Below are 24,661 nucleotides of genomic sequence, written 5' to 3'. Positions count from 1 at the left end.
TTACTATATTTATGTTAGAACTACTGTACTAAGATTACACTGTTATTTTTGCGTCCTTCTGCGCCGGGGTGGTAGTGGTAGTGGTGGTGGTGATATATACACCCACTCCTCGCAAGTTGTATTTAAGCCCCATGAAATAGGGGCGAGCCTCTTTCCACTAACCGGGCACAAATCCTTGAAACCACATGATGATCAATTAAACTATGATCTAAGCTCATAAAGTCAAATTCAGTGGTCCAGAACCCGAACCGGGATTAGAACCCGAGACATTACGTTGTAAAACACGCGTTCTCCGAACAGGGCTACCACGGATTCGTTACCAACTCCAGAACTTATCTGGTAGGTACTGCTATCAAACACTTCTTTATATTATTCTTCTTTCTTTCTATCGTGTGGGTTGAGGTGAATTACCAACCTCATCAACCCTAGTGTCAGGGTTATTATTGAGCCGCCAAAGGCCCCTGACATGGCTCATGTAACGACTACTTACTTACATCAGTAAGTAGTAACCGGGACCAACGGCTTAACGTACCTTCCGAAGCACGGATCATCTTACTTTTTGGACGATCAGGTGATCAGCCTGTAACGTCCTAACCAAACTAGGGATCACAAAGTGGTAGTGTATATTATTATTATAGCTTAAAAAGCTTATTATAAGATTAATGATTACCTAAATTATAAAAATGTCTGGTATTGAATGTGTTCCTCTAGTTATTAAATAACATTGATTTAAAAGATGTGTTGCTGTTGCAGTTTCTTGTCATTTCTTCTCCCCAGCCATAACACCTTGCGAAATGACGTAAATTCAAAAATGTTACATTGACCTTCAACAAGTGTATCCATGATAATTACGTTGAATAAATGATTCTGATTCCTGATTTTTTATAGCAGATAGGCTATCAGACAGTTGACATCTGTTGCCTATGGAACCCTAAAAAAGAATAGGCCCTCATCTCCCTAGCGTTATCCCGTTTTCACAGGGTCCGCTTACTTAACCTGAAGATTGGACAGGTCCGGTTTTTTACAGAAACGACTGTCTGTCTGACCTTCCAACCCGCGAAGAGAAAACCAGCCCAATACAGGTTAGGTCTCGGGAATGTGGGTTTCCTCACGATGTGTTCATTTACCGCTGAGCATGTGATAATAATTTATGTTCGAAACATGAATTCGAAAACAAATTCGATAATCATTGGTTTAGGCCTGTGCTGGTTTGAACCTGCGACCTCAAAGTGAGAGGCAAGCATTCTACCAACTGTGCTACCACGGCTCCTGAGACTTCCTGATATAAACCACAATAACGATCTAGTTAAAAAGTATCGTGTTTTGGTGAAGATTACCCAAGGTAATGGTTTGTATAATAGCGTTCTCAATGACAATGATTGTCAAAGAAATGACGGTAGCTTACATAACGGAAGTCATTGTAGACCCTTCTACTTCCCGGCGAGCGTAACGAATGACATTTGTGTTTATTTAAAAGCCGCCGTAGCCCGGTTAAAAGAACGCTTGACTCTCACCTTTGAAGTCGCAGGTTCGAATCTCAGCTCAGGCCTAAACCAATGATTTTCGAACTTGTTTTCGAAATCATGTTTGGATCATATATATTATTATCACGTGCGGCGAAGGAGAACATCATCAGGAAACACACGTACCCGAGAAGTGCATTTCGGCGGTACGGTGTCTTAACTTGTATTGGGCTGGTTTTCGCTTCGGGTTGTACGGTCCGATGGTCGCTTCTGTAACCGCACCTGCCACACTTTCAGGATAAGTAAGCGGACCCTGTGAAAAACGGGATAATGCTAGGGAGATGATGATTGCAACTTAACTACGATTCGTCATAATTATAATTATGCGCAAAATTTCAATATTGATTTTTAGATGATTTGCTTTGATGTGGCCTTTTTAACCCCCCTGGTGCACAGCTTTCTTTTACAGATAAATCATGTTTATGTTTTTAACAGCGTGGTCTAGTGGTTAGAGCGTAAGGCTCACGATCTGGAGGTCCGGGTTCGATTCTCGTTGGGGACATTGTCGAAATCACTTTGTGAGACTGTCCTTTGTTTGGTAAGGACTTTTCAGGCTTGAGTCACGTGATTGTCCGAAAAAGTAAGATGATTCCGTGCTTCGGAGGGCACGTTAAGTCGTTGGTCCCAGCTATTAGCCGTAAAAACACCCCCACCAACCCGCATTGGAGCAGCGTGGTGGAGTATGCTCCATACCCCCTCCGGTTGATTGAGGGGAGGCCTGTGCCCAGCAGTGTGACGTATATAGGTTGTTTATGTTATGTATGTTATGTAATAGGATATAATAATAATGAAATGACATGATTTTATATAGGTAATGTAGGTTTATAGATTGAAAATGAGGGGAGGTTTGCGCCCAGCAGTGGGACGTATATAGGCGGTTTATGTTATGTATAAAATAGATTTATATTCCAATGCCATACAACTCTTACTTTAGTACCAACTCTGATAATAATGCGGAAAACCCGGGTTTTGCTTACCTGCTGCCTTGCAGGTTTAAAGAATTTTTTTTTTTTTTACTGGTACAGCAATTATTTACTGGTACCTCGACGAGACCAGACCATATTTCAACCGATTTGAGACCACTTTCCAATTCTTCAATTAGAATGATTTGCTACGATTATAATTGATTGTTTCTGTACCGCTCAAGTGATTGTTCGTACCAGCTTTCCCCGGAGATGATACGATAATCTTCATCTAACCAAGCTATGTAACAACGTTATTACTTTTGAACCGTTTAGGTAACAATATAACTACTTTTTTTTAGAATGCTTAAATATATGCTTCATAACTTTACAATCTAGCCTACAAGCTAATAAGCAATTTGTCTTTAACCTAAATTACAATTTTTTTTTTTATTTATTTGTATCATGTAAGTATTATTTACTTCAATTCAACTTCTTTGCGTGAACAAATAATCCATTAATTATAAGTTAAACGGCCACTGTGGTGCAATGGTTGAGAGTTACGATCCGGAGGTGTACTGGGTTCGAATCCGGGTGGCGACAGAATCCCTATTCGAACTTATGACACTACATTGTAAGTCGCGTTTTTCTAACAGAGCTATCACGGATTGAAAATGATTATCATTGTAAAAAAAAACTATTAGAAAATAGACCAAAAATAAAATAAATAATGTATACCTGCTTTCGTATTTTATTCGAGATTATCCTCAAAACACCAGCACATTCTTATTTACTCTAAAGAAAGGTGAGTCTTTGACGTAGAGTCACGAATTTTATTCTTAATTTAACAAGTCATCTATATGGAAAATCGATAATAAATACTTATATCACATAATACACATTACAATTAATTAACCTACGGTTAATTACGCAGTGTCTACACTTCACCAAGTTATAAACTCACGACATACGACGCGACAAAGTAAACATAAACACGCCGAGACTGACATGTACAGCGAAGCGAGGTTACTCGATGACTGAAACTTCGGCAGCGACTGAACCAGTGAACTCAAAGTCACACTCAGCATAACAATGACATAAGGTAAAGTCAGTACATAAAGTTATTAGGGGACTGTTAGAGCATTGACTCTACAATAGGTCTATAGTCAATAGAACTTCTTATCAACATCGTTGCCATATATTGAAAACCCCATAAGCACTTTTTTTAAAAAGAACAAAAAAAAATTACCTGTGTCAGTGTTACAGAATCTCTATCCTGCTGTTTAAGATTAACAAGCAAATATCTTTTAGTAAATCAAGTGAAGTTTTTAGGTAATTTTTCTTTGAAAATTATAAGTATGACAAGCATTTATAAGTATAATGAAATACATTATAAAATAAGATAATATAATAAAATCTGACTACATTTCCTCTGAATAGATTTAGAACTCTGATTTCCGACTGGGAACAGGGGGGGGGGGGGGGGGGTTACAATGGTCACATCGAAGCAATTCATACAATACAATACAAATACACTTTATTGCACCAAAATAAAAAAAGAAATAATTACAAAAAGACTCTTAACTAAGTAAAAAAAAGTAAAGTAGTAATTCATCTAAGAAAGCAACATTGCAATTTGACATTTGAGCATATAAAAGTAAGTGCGCAATGCAAACAAGTGTCAAATAGCAATATTGGTTTCTTAGATGAATTGCTTCGATGTGTTCACTTTAACCCACCAGTAGACAGACACATTATCAACTTAGCTGAAAGACCATCGTAGACTGTTTGCGTGATATATTTAACCTGATTACCATTTACCCACTAACACAATGTGGGTATACAGTGCGTGTGTAGAAATACATAATCCGATGACTTGTCATGCGTCAAGCACGATTTATATTAGACTAGTAGAGAGTAGCGAGAATGACGAAATACTCATTGAGATCTTGTCATGGTTATTGAGAAATTCTCTGTCTGTTATATCAACTGCATAGGTACAAATATAAACCTGTTATGGTAGAGCGGAGTCTTCTAATACAAGCATATTATGCCTGCTTAAAACGAGGTTCCAACCCTATGTACCAAATGTTACTGCAATAATCTTTTTTATTTTTAATTTCAACCGAATTACTACAATACGCCTCGTCTTTGAAAGACCGTGGTTTTTAGGGTACAGTCTCCAGTCGTCACTAAACCTGAAGTTGAGAACCTGAAGCTCTACTTTAGTACTCCAAACATTCGAGAATGAAAGAAGAAAAAGTAAACTTAAGCGCAGTAGAGGCTGGAATTGAATGTAGGTAGGCAAGGCACACTAAAAACAATTCGCCACGACTCAATTTGCGGAAACTGCTTGAAAAAAAAAATGCTTAATGACATTTTTAAACGTCGCCACCACTTGATCTACTTAGGAAAATCATCATCATCATCATCAGCCCATTAACGTCCCCACTGCTGGGGAATGGGCCTTCCCTATGGATGGATAGGGAGATCGGGCCTTAAACCATCACGCGGGCCCAGTGCGGATTGATGGTTATTAACGACTGCTAATGCAGCCGGGACCAACGGCTTAACGTGCCTAGGAAAATCCATCCAGAGAAAATTACAACAACAACAACATCAACACAAACTCACGCCTATTTCCCACCGGGGTAAGCAGAGACTATAGAATTCCATTTACATTTGCATTTCCAGAGAAAATGAATTTAAAGAAAAATATTCAAGAACTAAATGCGATATAGACTTACGAATTTTTTCGCGCTTGGTACAATACTTTCCGTAATCAACATGCCAATTCCAGTCAATCAACATTTCCGAATCGAGCCACTACCGGCGTCGGAAAGCGAATCGCCTCATTTTAAATCGTCACTAGACCACAATCACGGCTGTTTTCATCGCATACCTTTCAAATGTCTACAATTTCAGAGTTTCTATGCATTCCTGTCAAATAGTCGACGTTCAATTTGCAATTTAGCAGATCATTACCAATGGCTCTCCCACGCATGCGCGAAGTGTTACAATGAATTAAACATGCCGCGTCTATGGGGTGAAATCTGCGCAAGAGACGTGCTTTCTTTTGCAACAAGTGATCGATTCTATAACTATTCATTCGTTTAACTTTATTAATGGTTTCGTATCAGCGATTATACAGTCTATTGAGATCGTCGGCGGTGGTGTTGTGTTGTGATTGAATCGTTGAATAATTATGAGTGAATGGATAAGTGGATGAGATCAATTGTGAGAAGCTGCAGGTAACAATGAGACATTACAATCTCTCTAACAGGACGGTTATTTTATAACAAATAATTTCCAAGAATTATAGACTAGTTTCCAACTAGTCAAATCAGTTACTTTTTACTAAACGTCAAAACACGTAATTACTATGGAATTTGTATGAGAAAGCATCCTGTGACGTCGAAACGTGACAAAATGTCGCACTTATTATTACATTTTTTCTTTATTAAAATTCATAACTAAGTTAAATAGAAAAAAGAAAACGTTTCTTGTCACCTTTAGATCTGTCTATACTTTGTAATCAGAATTTCATAATTTATCTTTGACCTAGGAAACTACCCAATTATCCATCAAACCGCAGCGGAGCAGCATGGTGGAGTATGCTCCATACATCCTCCGGTTGATTGAGGAGATGTCTGTGCACAGCAGTGGGACGTATGTGGCCTTTTTATATTTGAGTGTCTGTGTAATTTCCAAGAAGCTCTTAATGTTGGAAGGAATATTGTTTATGCATAATCATTCAATACACGACAGAAATTCGCGCAATTGATGTGCCTATCTGTAGAAGTGGCGTTAAACCAGTTTAAAAATGACCACAGAGAATGACCTGTATGCTACCTACGGGTAGCGATTACGTAATCAAAGTCTTACTAAGACAAGAACTAGTTTTTGCATCAAATATTGTAAACCACAGTTCGAAATCGTATTTGTGGCCAAAGTTAGATGAGATGAGAGATGCTAGAATTAAGTTATCTTTCAACTTACGCAGCAGTATTGTCGAAAACAAATAAATATACCTAACATATACATAGTTTAACATTTATATACATATGTAAGCAGCATGCTTAATTACCTAGACGTAAACAACCTATTCCCGTCCCACTGCTGGGCACAGACCTCCCCTCATTCAACCGGAGGGGGTATGGAGCGTAGTCCATTTACGCCTAATAGCCGTTGGTCCCGACCAACGGTTTAACGTGCCCTCCAAAGCACGGAATCATCTTACTTTTTCGGTCAATCAGGTGATTCAAACCTGAAAGTACTTACCAAACAAAGGACAGTCCCACAAAGTGGTTTCGACAATGTCCCCATCGGGAATCGAACTCGGGGGCTCCAGATCGTGAGCCTAACGCTCTAACCACTAAACAACGGAGGCTGTTGTTTACCTAGAACATTTTACTAAAAGCCGTACTTGTTACGTTTTAGGTTCATGTCAAATTTCGAATAAAAAACCGTCATTGAAAATCTTTATGGTGTTCCGCGGCGAAAAGGTTCGCCGGACCCTAATGTGTCTCATCCTTTTAATGTCATATCACAGTGATCTCCCCTTCTTTACCTTGGGCTCACGATTCGAAAAATCGCTTCAATTCTGTAATATACTCACTCCTACATTTAAGTCACATTGTAATAAGGGCGAGCCGTTGGACCCAGTTACTATCTACTTACTTATGTAAGTGAGTAATCGTTACATGAGCCATGTTTTTCGAACACTTGATACATGTAAAATAATTTTGACGTGACAACAAGAAGATCCATAATTTTCTTTCATAACTTACTGTTAGAAACATATGGCTATGCAGGTAGAAAACGGGGTAAAAATATCCCCGTGGTTTACCTGGGTGGATTACGAGGTGGATGTCAGGGGCCTTTGGCGGCTCAATAGTAAACCTGATACCAGGGTTGATGAGGTTGGTAATCCACCCCACCACCCACACGATAGAAGGGAGAGCCTATTAACCGGGCACAAATCGTTGAAACCAATCTATGATCCAAACAAGAATTCAAACTCTATAAAGTCGAATTCAGTGAGTAAAGCCCGAGACATGTTTGCCCGATAGCAGAGCGGTTTCAGTGTCCTATTCTGGGACACTGGAATGATATACATATGAGGGACAGACCCCTTATTTATAATGTAAAATAACATGCTTTACTAACACTAGATATATAAGTAATTTTTCTTTGTCAATACTAACAAACTATGGAAGATTATGATTCCGAAATAAATGATTATTTATTTATTTATTTACCCATATTTCGCCCAGCATGTCATACAAAGCAGAGCCCTCACCTAATTACAATCCGAAGCAACCTTGACAGTGTACATCCGTTGGTGTGACCATTCTACGTAACGGACAGAAGTCATGGTTTGTTGACCACGACGCACGACTGACCACGTATACTATACACGTATCATATTGTGGTCTGGCCTTAAATGACATAACTCTCCTTTTTGCTTCGCCGCAGTCGGGCAAAAATTGGATATCGTCGCGTTATAGTGAGCTAAAGTATATTAAGGGGAAACTGATGAGTATGGAGACGACCCAAGAAAGTGTGGATGATTATATGAAGAATATGTGTGTGTGAAAGGTGTGTGCACTGAGATGACGACAGAGAGACATGGATGGAAGACTCATACACGTTCTTCTATCGTTTGGGTTGTGAGGTGGAGTACCAACCTCATCAACCCAGGTGTCAGGGTTACTATTGAGCCGCCAAAGGCCCCTAACATGGTTCATGTAACGAGTACTTACTTACATTAAGTAGTAACCGGGACCAACAGCTTAACATGCCTTCCGAAGCACGGATCATCTTACCTTTTGGACAATCAGGTGAACAGACTGTAATGTCCTAACCAAACTAGGGATCACAAAGTGATTTTTGTGATATGTCCCCACCGGGAGTTAGCTAGTAAGTAAGTAATATACACAGAAAATACCCCATCTCGAACATAGTTTAGGCTTCAATCGTATGGCGTCAGACGTCACAAACACAGATGCGCTATTAGTTAAAACAATATTTATACATCTTATCAAGGAATCCAGTGTTTTTAGATAAAATATCATCAGTTAGAAAGTAAGAGTGGCAGTTATGTACACATAATCACATGTGGCAAAGGAAATAGAGAATTATTTTTATAACGTGTGTTTTCACTGTGATGACAAGTAAACTATCGTGTAGTAGAGACATTTTCTAGCTATTTCCTACGTCGCTATGTAGGCTTGTAAATAGCTTCCTTATAAGTTCCATCTGCGGCTGATCAAAATTTCTAATTTCTCGTGGGAACTAACAGGCAACATGTTACCGTCGTTGATGTTGGTGGTTGTGGTTGCAGAAACGCATGACTCTCACTGTGAGGTCTAAGGTTCGACTCTCATCCCGGCCTAAGATCAATTTTCTAATTTCCAATTCATGTTTAGATTGTAAATGATTACCACGTGTCGTGCAATGCGATGAAGAAAAACATCGTGAGGAAATCCACATTCTCGAGAAATGCGTTTCGGAGGTATGTGAGCTAATCTGTAACGGGATGGTTTTTCCATCGCAGTTCGGAAGGTCAGACAGACAGACAGTCGGTTCTATGTATATAATTCTATATATAAAATAGAGATTAAGCGGACCCTATGAAAAACGGGATAAAGTTAAGGAGATGATGAACTTGCTAAATTTGATATACCGTTGTGTCAAAGTACGAACAAAATCACGTCACACATGTTAGGGGAAAAAACCTAAAAAAACAAACTTATCGATTTCAACAAAATTTATTGAATCGGTCGACCATTGATCTCAAACACCACAGGAGAGAAAGGTTAAGTTGTCGAAATACTATAGTAAAGAATACTATAGTAAAGAATGCTTTATTAAGTAATGAAGTAACTTACCGAGAAAAATGTAAGCAGAAAGCGGTGGTCATTGCGAATTTGACCCGGCTAGTATAAAATTATATAATTTTATGACATGTTTAACACGTTTGCATAAACTGTCTACATATATAAAATAGCGGATAATATTGTCAACTTCCTTAGTTGCGTAACAATTTTGAAAGTAAATACTTCGTTGAAACTATGTAGGAATGTAATTGTAATTTTTAGTGTAAAATGCTTGTAAAATCCAAGACTGGTTCCGCAAGGTTTGGTAAGCAGAGAGCAATAATATTAAGTACATGTCGCATACAATTGTACTACCAAATATTTAAATTGTTGTAGAGCATTAAGGTCGCCATTTGTACTGTTATCTTTCCTTGTATGTTTAATTGTTTCTTGTGTGGTTAATAAAAAATATTTGTATTATGATATGGGTTGTTGTCTAAATTTTATGTTTGTAGGTAAGTAGCTATATCGTTGTTTAAGATTTTTCCAACGAGATTATTTCAGTTCGACTGGACAGTATAAGGTAAGACACAGCACGGACACTCTATACAAAAATCTAATTCTTACCGCGTACCACCTATCGCGTAAGATTGAGCGAGACACCATCCGTGCGCTTTTTCTCTTAGCTACTCTTTAGCGGCTTATCGTAAGACCCAGAGCATGAGGCGCGATACGTATTGGTGCGGGGCGGAGAGTTAGGCTGCGTTTCCATTGACGCGGAGATGAGCGGAGATGTGCAGGAATCGACCAATCACCGTGAGGGAGAGTGACAGAGCGTCTTCGTTTTTCGCTCTCTCGAACGCTGTGATTGGTCAAATCCGCATATCTCCGCTCATCTCCGCGTCAGTGGAAACCCGGCCTTACAGTACTATACGTACTATGGTTCTTTATTCTATGGCTAGGGTAGTCGATGTAGAAACCACACGAAGTTCATTTTCGTAATAGTGTTGTAGCTGAACGAAGTAAATACTCCTTTGGCCAAAACTCTATGGTCCATAAAAGAATGAGTCCTAATAGGTATCGGGAGCGAAAAGGATTGATCATGGTTGACTACAGATATTTAATTATATTAATCGTATTGAATAAATACTGGTACATGGCAGATAATCGAAACAAATGTAAGTGTATAATGTTGGATGTCGATATACATCATCGATTATTTTCCGTGTGGTTTAATGTAATGTCTGTGTCTGCGGTATCCGAAAATAATAAATGTTTCTTTCTTTCATTATAAATGTGTATGAACTAATATCTTTTTTCTTTAATAATAGACAAGACTGGGAATCCACCCAGTATTTCTGATGTTATGACACAAAGTCTATGCGTTGTGGCTTCAATATGTTACGGGTTAATTGCGAAAACCCGATAGACGGTAACAGTAGTAACGGTAATGTACCAATTATAACTTACGGTCCACCATAACCGTTCGATTGTATTGTAATTGTGACTCCGTGACCGACTAGGTAACGCATATTTACGTTACTTAACCAGTTCATTCCGCCCTCATTCGAGATACCACAAACGAAAACCACGGAACCGACTGAACTGGTGTAGGACCATCACTTACATAAGTGGGGCTTTAAGGAGACGCCATACTGCGAATGCGGTCACCCGGATCAAACCCTATTTCACATAGTCTTTGCCGGTAATTCATATTTTTAATTGGTATGTAAGTGTAGGTAAATAAATATTTAACCATGTCGCATGGTAACATACCAATTCATACCATTTTTTGCGTGAGTGTAAATAAGTATTCAATATTCGGATGGATGTATGCGGGTGTAAGGGAGTAAATAATAAGGTCATAGTACTAGTAGTCTCCGTACCTACACCACTCCCACCCAACACAGCCCTAAACTACAACGACTACGTCGTGGAGATCCTTGGGGAGGCCTATGCCCAGCAGTGGGCGTCGTACGGCTGATGATGATGATGATTCGAAATAAGTAATACAACGTCAACGTCGTCGTCGTCGTAATGTGAGAGGACTTAACACCAAACTGAGCTATTTTCGACAAAATTTCCTTACCGCCGACTGTGACATTATAGCGGTTACTGAATCTTTTCTCAAGGACGGTGTTGAAGACTCAGAGGTGGTGTGTGGAGACTGGAGTATGTTACGCCGTGATCGCATCATCCGCGCTTGCGGCGGCGTGCTGCTGGCCGCGCGGCCGGGCATCACGCTGCAGCGGCACCGTGACCTCGAGACCGTCTCTGGTGAAGATCTTTGGGCGTCCTTTGTTATTGATAATGTTATGTGTTATTTATGTGTAGTTTATATTCCCCCCAATTCTTCGGATGATGTGTATATGTGCTGGTTTCAGCAAGTCGAGTCTATCATTAATAGCCTAAAAGGTCTTGTGATCATTGTCGGTGATTTAAATTTGAATCCAATATATGTATCGGATAGTATCTTAAGTTATTATTGTTATTTTTTAACCGTGTGAGGTCTGCAAGAGAGGAATGAGGTGATGCATGCGTATGGTGGAAAGTTAGATGTGGTGCTGATCCCGGAGTGCATTCGTGACGCTGCTGTGGTCGAGGTGGAAGGAGGAGGACTCGTCCCCTACCGCGATGACTACCATCCACCGCTAGATATTACTCTGCCACTAGATCAATTACTGCGTCAACCACCTTCTGAGCAAGTTGATCCTAGCAATATTGACTGTTCTCGTGATTGGAACTTTGCCAAGGGTAACTATGAGCTAATGTACAATCTCATATCAGAAGTGTCCTGGGAAAGGGTTCTTCTGACAGATAACGTCGATGTTGCTCTTGAAGGTTTTTATAGCACCCTTTATGGCATTTTTGATGTTAGTGTTCCTAAAAAAGTACGGACTAGGAGGATCAGTAGACAGTATCCTATTTGGTTCACCGCTGACATAATCAGGGACATTAACGTCAAGGCTCAGCTTCATCGTCAGTGGAAATCGACTGGAGATCGAACCCATTATAACGATTTCTCCTGTCTGAGAGCGAACATTAAAAGAAGAGTTGCTCTGGCGTACAACAAGTATGTTGATCACATACAAGAAATTATTAGGGTTGATCCTAAGACGTTCTGGCAGCATGTACAAAGGCTCAAATCTAAGGGAGGTTTTCAGTCTCGTGTGATTTACCAGGGGATAGAGTGTGTGGGAAAAGATGCAGCTCGCGGATTTGCAGAGTATTTTTCAAGTGTGTTTCTGCCTAGTGCCCCGGCATTAGATTGTGACGCCTTTTCTCACAGTGACCGAAGTAACGCTGCTAATTATATACACATACGTGAAATCACGCTAGCTGACGTCGAGTTGGGCATACGGTGTTTAAAGGCTAGTAGCTCTGTTGGGCCTGACAACTTTCCAGCATTTATTATAATGGGCTGTGAACAACACCTCAAGGGTCCAATTCACCACATTCTGAACCTTGCTCTCTCCACTGGAAAATATCCTCAAATTTGGAAGCTAAGTCGTGTGAGGCCTATACCGAAGACTACAGATATCGCCAATGTTGAGAATTACCGACCAATAGCCATCCTTTCGGCTCTAGCCAAATTGTTTGAGTCCATCTTACACAGGCTGCTCTCTGCCCAGCTGAAACCATTTCTGTGTGACTCACAACATGGCTTCCGTTCCAAAAGGTCTGTCGATACGAACCTCTTGACATTGGTGGATTCTATTTCGGAACATCTGGACAGCGGTATACAGGTCGATGTTCTCTACTTTGACTTCAGAAAGGCTTTCGATCGGGTAGATAATGATGTACTGTTGAGGAAGCTGGGTTATATTGGTTTCACACCTAAAATGCTTCGTTTCTTTGCAAGTTATCTACGCGATCGGCAGCAGTTTGTACAGCATGGCTGTTTCGTTTCTGAGCCGTATCACACTCGCTCCGGAGTCAGTCAAGGCTCAATATTGGGCCCTCTACTTTTTGGACTCATGGTGAATGATCTCGACTCCGTCCTTAAGAACGCGCGATGTCTTCTGTACGCTGATGACTTAAAGCTTGTGTACGGCATCGAACAGCCAGCTGACTGCCAGTCGTTACAGCAGGATATCGACTCTGTATACCGCTGGAGCGTTGAGAACAAATTACTGTTCAACTCAGCAAAATGCTGTGTTATGACATACAGTCGTGCAAGACAGCCTACTTATGCGCAATATGTGTTGGGTGCGGAGCCCATCAGCCGTGTATCATCGGTCAAAGATCTTGGGGTATTGTTTGATACGCGCTTAACCTTCCACGAACACATACGAGCTCTTGCGGCTAATTGTTATCGAAGGTTAGGCTTTATTATCCGTAACTCGCGGGATTTCTGCAACCCCCAGATTTTGAAGCTGATCTACACGGCACTGGTTCGAAGCAAGATAGAATCTTCTTCAATAGTATGGAACCCATATGAGTGTACTTACGCCTTACTTCTAGAGAAGGTACAAAAAGCCTTCCTGAGATTTCTATACAAGAAAATATACGGATACTATCCATTCCTTTATCCAACGAAATTCTTGTTGGGAACTCTAGGGTTTAATTCTCTGGAGGTGAGGCGTAATTACACTCTGCTAACCAGTGCCTGCCGCACGTTGCGTGGTGGCTCAGACTGCCCCGAGCTGGTGATGCAGCTGGTGCGACTGTACGTCCCCGATGTGCCCACACGCAACCTCCGGCCACGCAGCCGCCCGCTGCTGGCCGTGCCGCCGGCGCGCACTGTCTCTCGCAGACACTCGCCGCTCCTCCGCGCACAGCACATGCTCAATGCACTCTTGGACTCAGCACCAGAGTGTGATCTGTTTATGAATGAATGGACGAGTGTGTGTCGTGAGTGTCTGAGGTTCTGCGAGGCTATGAATGATGAGTGAAAGGTGATTTAATTTTAGTTTAAGTATTGTGATTTTTGTTTTGTAATGCCCTATTAATGGCACCTGCGTGTGCCTCTATTTAACTTTCACGGCGCATTAGCGCTTCGGCACTGTAATGTCGTGAAAAAAAGGTATAATAAATAAATAAATAAATAATAAATAAACGTCACCTTTTTAACGTCTCAAGTTCTTGACAAGCTTATGTACATTTTATGAAAGACTTGATACAGTAAACAGCACGTAAGTATCAAAGTTTCTTTATTACTCAAATCAAAATCAATACCTACTCTAAAAGACTACCATTAGAAAACAAATTGCGGGAGTTGAAAGTATGGCTCGTTATAGCCATAGAATATAAGAGGCGAGTGATTTTTACGACCATTACACTGGAGGTAAGTACACTCGCGCGCGAAGTTCTCGTCAAGTCTCGACGAGTCTCGTCAGGGGTCTCTCGAAGACCTGTCCGCGAGGTCTTCCAAGTCTTAGCCCACTTACACGACTGCTACCACCCAACTAATAAAATATCATTCAAATGTGTGCTTTAAATCGTGGCCTTGCGATATAGTTTATATACAGGGTGTTAGTGACGTCGTAACGAATACTAAGGGGATGATTCAAACCATGATTCGGAATTGATATCAAGTGGATTTTCCTGTAGGAAAATTCACAAAAATTTTAGTGTTTTTTTAAATTATTTCCTGTTCCATACTTTTGCGACGGCAATTCCACTTGATATCAACTCAGAATCATGGCCTGAATCATCCCTCAAAGTATTCGTTGATGACGTTCGATGTCACTAACACCAGGTGTCAGCACGCTTACCGCCATCAGACTGCTCGTTAGTTGACCGCCAGCAGTCGTTGTAGTTTAGGGCTGTGTTGGGTGGGAGTGGTGTAGGTACGTCGGCTACTAGTACTATGACCTTATTATTTACTCCCTTCATACATACATCCATCCGAACCGCCACGGGACCGAGTGCCTGAAAAGTGCCGTCGCCATGACAAGGCAACACGAGTACAACCATCAACCTCGCAAATCGGCACGTCTTGGAGTGTCTCGTCGAGTGTACAAACACCATTAAAATCAGAAATGTCTAGATCACGGGCAAATTAAGTTTTCACTCGCTCACTCACCATTTTGCGACGAGATTAGGTTGTGGTTACGGTGATAAGCGCGAAAAAGGTTTTTTTAAGCATTATTAAGTAAGTTAGACGGTATTGTATATATTGAGCATTTACACCTGTCTTTCTGATCTTATAACCTAATACTGTTTAAAGTATCTGCTATAAAATTTACTATGTTGGTAATACATATCGCCTAGAAGTATAAAATCCTTAAATAAATAAATAATACAAAATGTGTGTGTTTGCCTCCGTGGCCTAGTGGTTAGTGTTAGGCTCACGATCCGGAGGTCCGGGTTCGATTCCCGATGGGGATATTGTCGAAATCACTTTGTGAGACTGTCCTTTGTTTCGTAAGGACTTTTCAGGCTTGAATCACCTGATTTTCCGAAAAAGTAAGATGATTCCGTGCTTCGGAGGGCACTTTAAGCCGTTGGTCCCGGCTATTAGCCGTAAAAACACCTCCATCAATCCGCATTGGAGCAGCGTGGTGGAGTATGTTCCATACCCCCTCCGGTTGATTGAGGGGAGGCCTGTGCTCAGCAGTGGGACGTATATAGGCTGTTTATGTATGTATGTATGTGTGTGTGTTTGATTGCTGCTTGGCAATAAGATCGCTTGTAATGCTTCTTTATCCGGTTGTAACTGTCGGTGTGGAATAACGAATTATTGATTGAAAAAATATGTATCATGTAGCTATATTACTATTAAATAAAATAACAACTGCAACAAGAAATAACGATCCCGACGACCATATTACTCTAGCCATAGAGGCAGCCAATCAGCTCGCGACACCAAACACTTCAGGACCCCGATACCGACCCCGCCGGCGTGGTCGACGATTTCCCTCATTCAGCGCTTATCGCCTCTAGGGTCGATTAATTCTTTCAAATATTTTTCCTCTCAGACAACGCCCTGAGCCGAGGTTCGCGCCCAACTGGGCACCCTCAGGCCTGTTGTCTTAAACGTTGTATCGGGTGAGAGCCTTCAGCGCTCCCCATTTGTCCGGCCAAGTAGTTAATGCCATCTGCGGCAAATCTACAATAAGTCACGTCAAAAAAAAACAAGATATAACTTCTATAAAAAGGCAGTGCTTAGGTACAGTATGAGTATATTAAATATCAATAAGTATATCGTAAACAACTAACTCTCAAAGCGAAAAAATCTATAAAAAAAAGTTCATAACAAGTAACGTCGACGTATTCGAACAAACAAACTGTTCAAATATCATTCAAATCCGACACGACTCAGTACTTACATTTCCATACAAAAGGAATAACTATAGAACATTACCACTGTGACCACTACCTTAGAATCGTTAAGACTCAAGACTTTAACATCCATTGCCTCTCCGTGACTAAAGACTTAATTGCATCGAGTAAACCAAAGATCAGTATACGTAATCCAATGGGACATTTCAGTGTTGCAAATCGTTACGATAATCCGGAACTTGTGTTATTGACACTAGCAAGTGGCAAGTGTAACTGATTGGCTATAATGCGCGGAAAGTTGCTAGAGGAAAATAGGTTTTTTTTTTTAAGTTTTAACTAGGTTGTACCTTCTGAGCATTCTTCTACTCTTGAGAAAAGCTGTCCTCTTAATTGCATACTCTGATATACTTAACAAAACATACAGCAAACAAGCATTTTTTTTTAAATTTATTTATTAGGTTTGCCAACAGATTATATTTTAAGGCACCCCCTAAGTACGGTCACGAGCATTAATATGTATACACTTTGGTACCACGTCACATTAACTTTTTTGACAAATTGAACTGTAAGTCTCACTAAATGTCAAATATGTTAGTGCAACAGAGTCCTAAAGTGAGTACATTATATTGCTCATGACTGTACTGTGTGCGTTACCCCAACAAGAAAGTATCTCCTAGAGTTATATGAGTAGAACGTATAGTTGGTGCCTTATCTGCTGTAAATGTGCCCCCACATAAAAAATGTGTGCCCCCTGTCGTTTCGAAAAAAAATCGAAAAAACGATTCTTGCTGGGGTAACGTTTTTCTAGCAGGAAAATTCTAAACGAATGATCGGAGAGAGAAAAACTGTGCATGGCCAGATAGCTTATATGTGTGCCAAAATGTGCCCCCAAAAATAAAATCTGTGCCCCTTCAGATTTTCGAGATATTGCATTTCCTGCTGGAGTAACGTTTTGATGAATAGTATATCTCTAAAACCATTGCATGTGCCCCTGTAGAATAAACATACGCGAGTAGCTCTTAATGTGTGCCCCTTTGTGCCCCAATTAGATTTTAGAAAATATTTATAGTTTTCAAGTTATCGCGGTTTTATGAAAACCCGAAAAAACATCGCAGCGCCTAAATGAGACAAGGCATAACTTCGCTGAAAACTGTATTCGGTCTTTCTTGACGCTAATAATAACCATACAAAGTTTCAAAAATGTTCATGCATGCGTTTTTGAATAATCTTGCTAAAAGTAAAAACGATGGTGTCATAACTTTGACGGCAAAATACAAGGAACTGGCACAATCCCAGATGTGTAGGTGTAAACCAAAATCTTGTGCCTTTAGTCAAAAATATATGGTGAAAATATTGAGCTTCAAATGTTACGCATTAAGTAAATATAAACAAAAAACCAAAATATGTAAACAACGGCTGGTTATCCGACCAAATCTGAATGACTACTAAAAAGCGACGGATTCATACATATCGATGACCTTCTTTACTTTACTCACTAACCGGTTCACACGTGTTGTGCCTGAGTACACTGAAGTAGAAAAGTAATAACTAATAAAATAAAGTTGTTATTGGATTATATTTTAATAGCTGTTTCTATGACCTTACACATGATTAAGTACATTTATAAGAGCCATTTTCAAATAAAATGTACATGTGACTAACATGCTCAAAATCGTGACCAAACTGTTTTGTGACATACCTGTATTTTTATACTAATGTAAATAATAATTTCCACATCAACAAGCTGTTTCATTTATATAGTCACAAGGTGCATTTAATATATTTTTTAATTAGCCCTCAAAACTTTTGAACGCGACTGTAAGGACAACAGCTTAGGTATAATACGTCCAATAAAGAAGGTCCTCGTTAAGTATGAATCCGTCGCTTTTTAGTAGTCATTCAGATTTGGTCGGATAACCAGCCGTTGTTTACATATTTTGGTTTTTTGTTTATATTTACTTAATGCGTAACATTTGAAGCTCAATATTTTCACCATATATTTTTGACTAAAGGCACAAGATTTTGGTTTACACCTACACATCTGGGATTGTGCCAGTTCCTTGTATTTTGCCGTCAAAGTTATGACACCATCGTTTTTACTTTTAGCAAGATTATTCAAAAACGCATGCATGAACATTTTTGAAACTTTGTATGGTTATTATTAGCGTCAAGAAAGACCGAATACAGTTTTCAGCGAAGTTATGCCTTGTCTCATTTAGGCGCTGCGATGTTTTTTCGGGTTTTCATAAAACCGCGATAACTTGAAAACTATAAATATTTTCTAAAATCTAATTGGGGCACAAAGGGGCACACATTAAGAGCTACTCGCGTATGTTTATTCTACAGGGGCACATGCAATGGTTTTAGAGATATACTATTCATCAAAACGTTACTCCAGCAGGAAATGCAATATCTCGAAAATCTGAAGGGGCACAGATTTTATTTTTGGGGGCACATTTTGGCACACATATAAGCTATCTGGCCATGCACAGTTTTTCTCTCTCCGATCATTCGTTTAGAATTTTCCTGCTAGAAAAACGTTACCCCAGCAAGAATCGTTTTTTCGATTTTTTTTCGAAACGACAGGGGGCACACATTTTTTATGTGGGGGCACATTTACAGCAGATTAGGCACCAACTATACGTTCTACTCATATAACTCTAGGAGATACTTTCTTGTTGGGGTAACGCACACGACTGTACTCCCTTCAATCAACTGTAAGGGGTACTATACCCGTACCCCCTACTCCAGTGTTAAAATCAGAGACACATTTTTTTTTATTGATATATTAATGATATTACCTAATAGCAATCGCGACATAATATTATCTAATAATCATCAATCATGTTCCAGATTTGCACTAAACAGGCTGCGGTCTAATAAGTCACAGAAAGCACATTCCTCTAAGAACTATAACCATAAGGAACATGAGGCTACATTGTTGTTGGTCCTTTATCGGACCTTACAATAGGCCATTAAGCGGGACAAGTCGATCGAACCAACTATCCTTGACACTACCTTGTTTGGCGTATTTAATATTTCATCGTACCTATTATTATTATGTTCTTTAACTGTCATATCATAAAGCCCATAAAGAAGGGGGTGAGCTGATTCACTCTCTGCTCATTATTCTTTAGGACTAAGTATCGGAACTGGCTGAATTAAATCTACATTGTGGCTTTGCAACAAATTGAAGAGAATCAGAACTATGTGTCTTATATACTTAAAAAGAATTTGACTTTACTTTGTGTCTTAGAGAGAGAGGTTTAGAAGAAGATAAAGAATTAGGTTTGGATAGAGATAAACAGAAAATGCTAAAAGGGCTAGAGCATGGCTCTTAAGTTAAAAATATTTAACAAAGCATCACGTATGTATCTCCGAAACGGTGGGCATAGGTGTTTAGAATATATACCCACTCTTCGCTTCATTAAAATATAAATTGTTAGAACAAAGATCGATCGATCGACACAGACCATCATCTCCATAGCATTACCCCTTTTTCACAGGGTCCGCTTACCTAACCTGCAGTTTTGACAGGTCCGGTTTTTTACAGAAGCGACTGCCTGTTTGAGTCTGACCTTCCAAGCCGCGAAGGAAAAACCAGCCCAATACAGGTTAGGTCACATACCTCCGAAAATGCATTTCTCAGGAATGTGGATTTCCTCACGATGTTTTCCTTCACCGATCGATACAGACCACAGGTCATAAAATCGCACAGAGAAGGAAATAGGTATTACACCACCATTATCTAAGAATGCTGTAAGATCAGTAACGAATGCTACAATAACTGAACTCTTGACACCGTCCACGACCTTAAGACCTGGAAATGAGTAGAATAGCCGGAATGATTGTGTAAAAAATGACAACCCAAAAATGGTTTAAAACCGTTAATGTCGGTTGGCGTTACATCACATTGTTGTGCAACAAGTTATTTCAAGGATTTTATGTGCAAAAAATATCTGTATACTACTATTAGGTAAACAGAACGTCCACTTCAGGACAATTAGTGATTATATTTCGACGAGTTAGCTTTGACAAAGCTGCAGAAAGAAGCCAGTGCTGTGACTTGAATTAGCAAAGAGTTTAACCTACTGTTAGATAGAAAAGAATCGATCGAGCTAATGTCGATAATTTTCTTCAAATAAAACCCTAATTTCTTTCGATTAATTTCAATCCGGATAAAAATTGAAACCAATTTTTTTTCCTGGATTAAAACTAGCGTGTCTATTGCGAAATGTTTTAACAACCATGCGATGGTTTTATTGAAATTTTATTTTTCAAAAGGCGCTTGTAACGTTTTCAATATAAAGCGACGATATGCGCTAATCAGAGGTACATCCATGTAGGAAAGTGAGTATAACGGAACGTAAGATTTATAAGAAAGCAAGAGATTGTTTATGGTATTAATTTAGAATGGTTAAGAATGGGACGGAAGGAAGTTTTTTGTTTTAAAAATAAAAATGGTGGTCTATTATTATTGGAGTCGGAGTGTAAAGGTGCATATGTTTTTTTTGCAAAACAAGAGAAAATAAATGGAGTGAAGATAAAATATCGCTTTCAAATCTATATCCCACATCCATCTCATGAACCTATAGGTACTGCGTATGTATTACCTAACACAAAAAAGAAAAAAACAACATCGAAAATGTTTTTATTATCAAAAATAATATAAAAAAAGAAAGAACGCATATGTTCGAGGTAGGGTACAATAGGTATAAGCTTTATAAGTTTTAAAAAATGAATAGAGGTTCCCAAACTATTGACGATTGACGCAAAATTATACTTAATATTACTGTTTAATTGTTTTTGCTTCGGGAATATGCAACGTAATTTTTGGCAAGTATTTCTCGTAGTCACTTTCGATCACTTACACAGGCACTCAGGAGTTCATAACAAACATTTATTTTACACTTCCGCATACAAAACGCAAGATTCTGGGTCATTTATCGCATTATAAATTCTGCCCTACACTTAGCGAAGTGTTAGAAAGTCGAAAGTGAAATGTAACGGCTTGGCTAAATGGTAGCAAAATAACTAGGGAATTATGTATGAGTTTGGAAATAAAAACCATTGATGATTATTCTTATGCAAAATTTATGTGGAGCATCTTTTTATAAAAGTTTGTGAAGGGTTAGATAATTTAAGCATTATTACACTGTTTATTCATTCTTCTTCTATCGTATGAGTTGTGAGGTGAATTACCAACCTCATCAACCCAGGGTTATCATTGAGCCGCCAAAGGCCCCTGACGTGGCTCATGTAACGACTACTTACTTAGTTTACATCAGTAAGTAGTAACCGGGACCAACGGCTTAACGTGCCTTCCGAAGCACGGATCATCTTACTTTTTGGACAATCAGGTAATCAGCCTGTAACTTCCTAACCAAACTAGGAATCACAAAGTGATTTTTGTGATATGTCCCCGCCGAGATTCGAACCCGGGACCTCCGGATCGTGAGCCCAACGCTCAACCACTGGACCACTGAGGCCGTTTATTTATTTATTTAACATTACACAAAACAGAATACATAGACAAATTAGACTAACACAAGACAGTCGGGTTCCGGTTATTTCTATGGGATTTTTCTTCCAGAAAACCGAAAGAGAGATAAACTTAAACTCGGAGACGACAGACAGGCGCGAAATCATCTTGACACAATGAAAAAATATACACACGTCTCACGAATCTTTCATTCTTCAGTAATGAAACATTACTATATTAATAATAGCCACTTAGCGCCAAGTTCATTATTTTTATATTACTAAAAATTACAATGTTTTTAACAGTAGTTAGTATGGGATCATAATTTGGAACCGAGCAAAATGACCGTACAATCATGGAGAACAATAAGTACATGCTTTAACTATACGAATTCAAATTTCGAAAAATGTTTGAGGATGATCATAGACCTTACAATACATTACAACCCACACTTTTTATACAATTTTGGTGGGTAAATAGTCTTTTTTTCTTAGTAAAATAACTCTAACCCGACTAACTCGACCCGATCCGACAATAAATCTGGACCAACCATGGAAAGTCGAACCATCAAGTAAATGTGGCTTAAAGGAGTCACCATACAGTGAATGTGGTCACTCGGATCAAACCCTATCTCACATAGTGAACGAGTGCCCTCTGCACCGGTTCCCAGGAGGCATAGTCGAGCTGCATTGTGTGACGGATGCGGCAGCGACTTGGCTAGGGGATCTTAAGCTGGATATATGATCCATGCAGGATATTTTATTTTTGTCTGCCATACGCAATAATAATAGTGAGATAACTTAGATAAATATGTCTAAGAATAGGACTAAGACATATCTACACGTAATTATCTAAAGACGTACGTGTCAAGTATGACGCGATAAGAAAACTGGTTTGTTAAATAGATTTTATAGGTGAATTTGCATAAATTAATAGCCATTAATAGTTTATGTGGTCCTGTGGTCCATCGGCTTGCTTCTCTAATAGGGAACACCGGTTCGAATCCCGGTAACGGACTTGCACCTCAAGTGCAGTTTTCACTAACTCAGTTGGCTCGACTATTATAGATGGCATCATACATATATCACGTTGGTCAAACAGAAAGCTCGGTGAAGTGTGAGTACTTAATTCATCTACCTGACTACCCCAATTGGGATATAACCGTGATCTTATGTTATGTAATCTGAAGATTTGACAGGTCCAGTTTTTAACAGAAGCGACTGTTTGTCTGACTGACCTTTCAACCCGAAGGGAAAACCCGTCTGTTCGTTAATTCCTTCGATAACCAGAGCTAGAGACTAAATCCATGGCTGGTAAGGTGGTCAGTGCAACACAAATCTATACATAATCACAGCATGAAATAAGATTGGCCACCAACCTGACTGCTGCTGCGCCGGGCTCCAAACCACGGGACCGAGATACCTATACCGCCGACAGTTCCTTGTTGTATTCACCAACTTAACACTCAGCTGAGTTGAATTAGGTATTGTCCAACATTAATAACACAATTTCCGATAGATTAAACAGTTTCTTCACAATAAATTCACAGCAAACAAATTATCCGTGGTGAACCCCGTGGTCGGCGCGAACAGAGTGACGCCATATTGGTTTCGACCAATAGCGTGGAATGCCGCGGCTCGCGTAAGTCGAGGCGGCAGATTCAAATTTCAGCCATGAGTATAGTTTGCGTGCACATAATCCTCCCCCCCGAACCAAGGCCTGCCTTGGTTATCAACCAACCAAACCTATGGTAACCTACAAAGCTTCGACACGGGCCGAAGCAGAATTCCGTTCCCTGTCCTAACTTCTGCTACGCGCGTAACCGAATCCGAACCAGGTAAAAGACGCAAAATACGAGCGCGTTTCCACTTTAGAGGAGGATAGTTGTCCTCCTTAATCAAAACTAAATCACCGACCTTAGGAGCTTCCGAATGCGAAGTCCATTTAGTACGTTGTTGCAACGTATGTAAGTATTCATCACGCCACCTAGACCAAAAATGCTGAGTAAGTTTTTGAACTTGGTGAAACCGTGACAACCGACAAATATTTACTTCCTCGAACGGACGTTCAGGCAATGCTACCAGAGGTTGACCGATAATAAAATGTCCGGGTGTTAATACTTCCAAATCCGAAGGATCCGCACTCAAAGGGCAAAGCGGGCGAGAATTCAAAACCGCTTCCACCTTGGTAAAAAATGTGGTTAACTCTTCAAAAGTGAGCCGTCTCTCACCTAAAACTCTATTCATGTGAGTCTTTGCAGACTTAACTGCCGCTTCAAATAGTCCCCCCATATTTGGACTACTTGGTGGGTTAAAAAGCCAAGTAATATTACTTTTTACTAACTCACGTTCTAAATCCGCATGATGACCCTTTAAATAAACATAAAGATCTTTTAGATATTTATTTGTCCCGACGTAGTTTGTTCCACAATCGGATCGCATCAAAGACGGTATTCCTCTCCGCGATGTAAACCGAGTAAAAGCCGCAACAAATGCCTCAACCGACAACTCCGAGACCACCTCTAAATGCACTGCCTTAGTGCTCAGACAAACAAAAATACATAGATAGCATTTTAATAACCGAGCATTTCGTAAAGAACTGCTTTTTATCATAAACGGTCCGGCGAAATCAGTACCGACACCTTCAAATGCACGAGAACACCTAACACGATCAGGAGGCAAGTCCGCCATGAAAGGCTGGTCTAAA

General features: G+C 39.7%; 1 protein-coding gene across 2 annotated transcripts in view; it reads right to left on the bottom strand.

Annotated features, from left to right (window-relative positions):
• Positions 1-24,661, bottom strand: part of LOC126377210 (uncharacterized) — a 41,495-nt gene that overhangs the window by 7,172 nt on the left and 9,662 nt on the right. Inside the window, exon 1 of one of the 2 annotated variants that reach the window (XM_050024909.1) lies at positions 3,164-3,456. The exons of the other annotated variant lie outside the window; for it this stretch is intronic. The gene's annotated coding sequence lies outside the window, so the exon portion shown is untranslated. Of the gene's footprint in view, positions 1-3,163; positions 3,457-24,661 lie in introns of those variants that run through there. 2 annotated transcript variants of the gene reach the window in all.

The sequence above is a fragment of the Pectinophora gossypiella genome, chromosome 22 (genome assembly GCF_024362695.1).
Source record: "Pectinophora gossypiella chromosome 22, ilPecGoss1.1, whole genome shotgun sequence".
Classification (NCBI taxonomy): Eukaryota; Metazoa; Arthropoda; class Insecta; order Lepidoptera; family Gelechiidae; genus Pectinophora; species Pectinophora gossypiella.
Note: the sequence above shows the minus strand (reverse complement) of the source record. Positions and strands in the feature narration are given on the sequence as shown.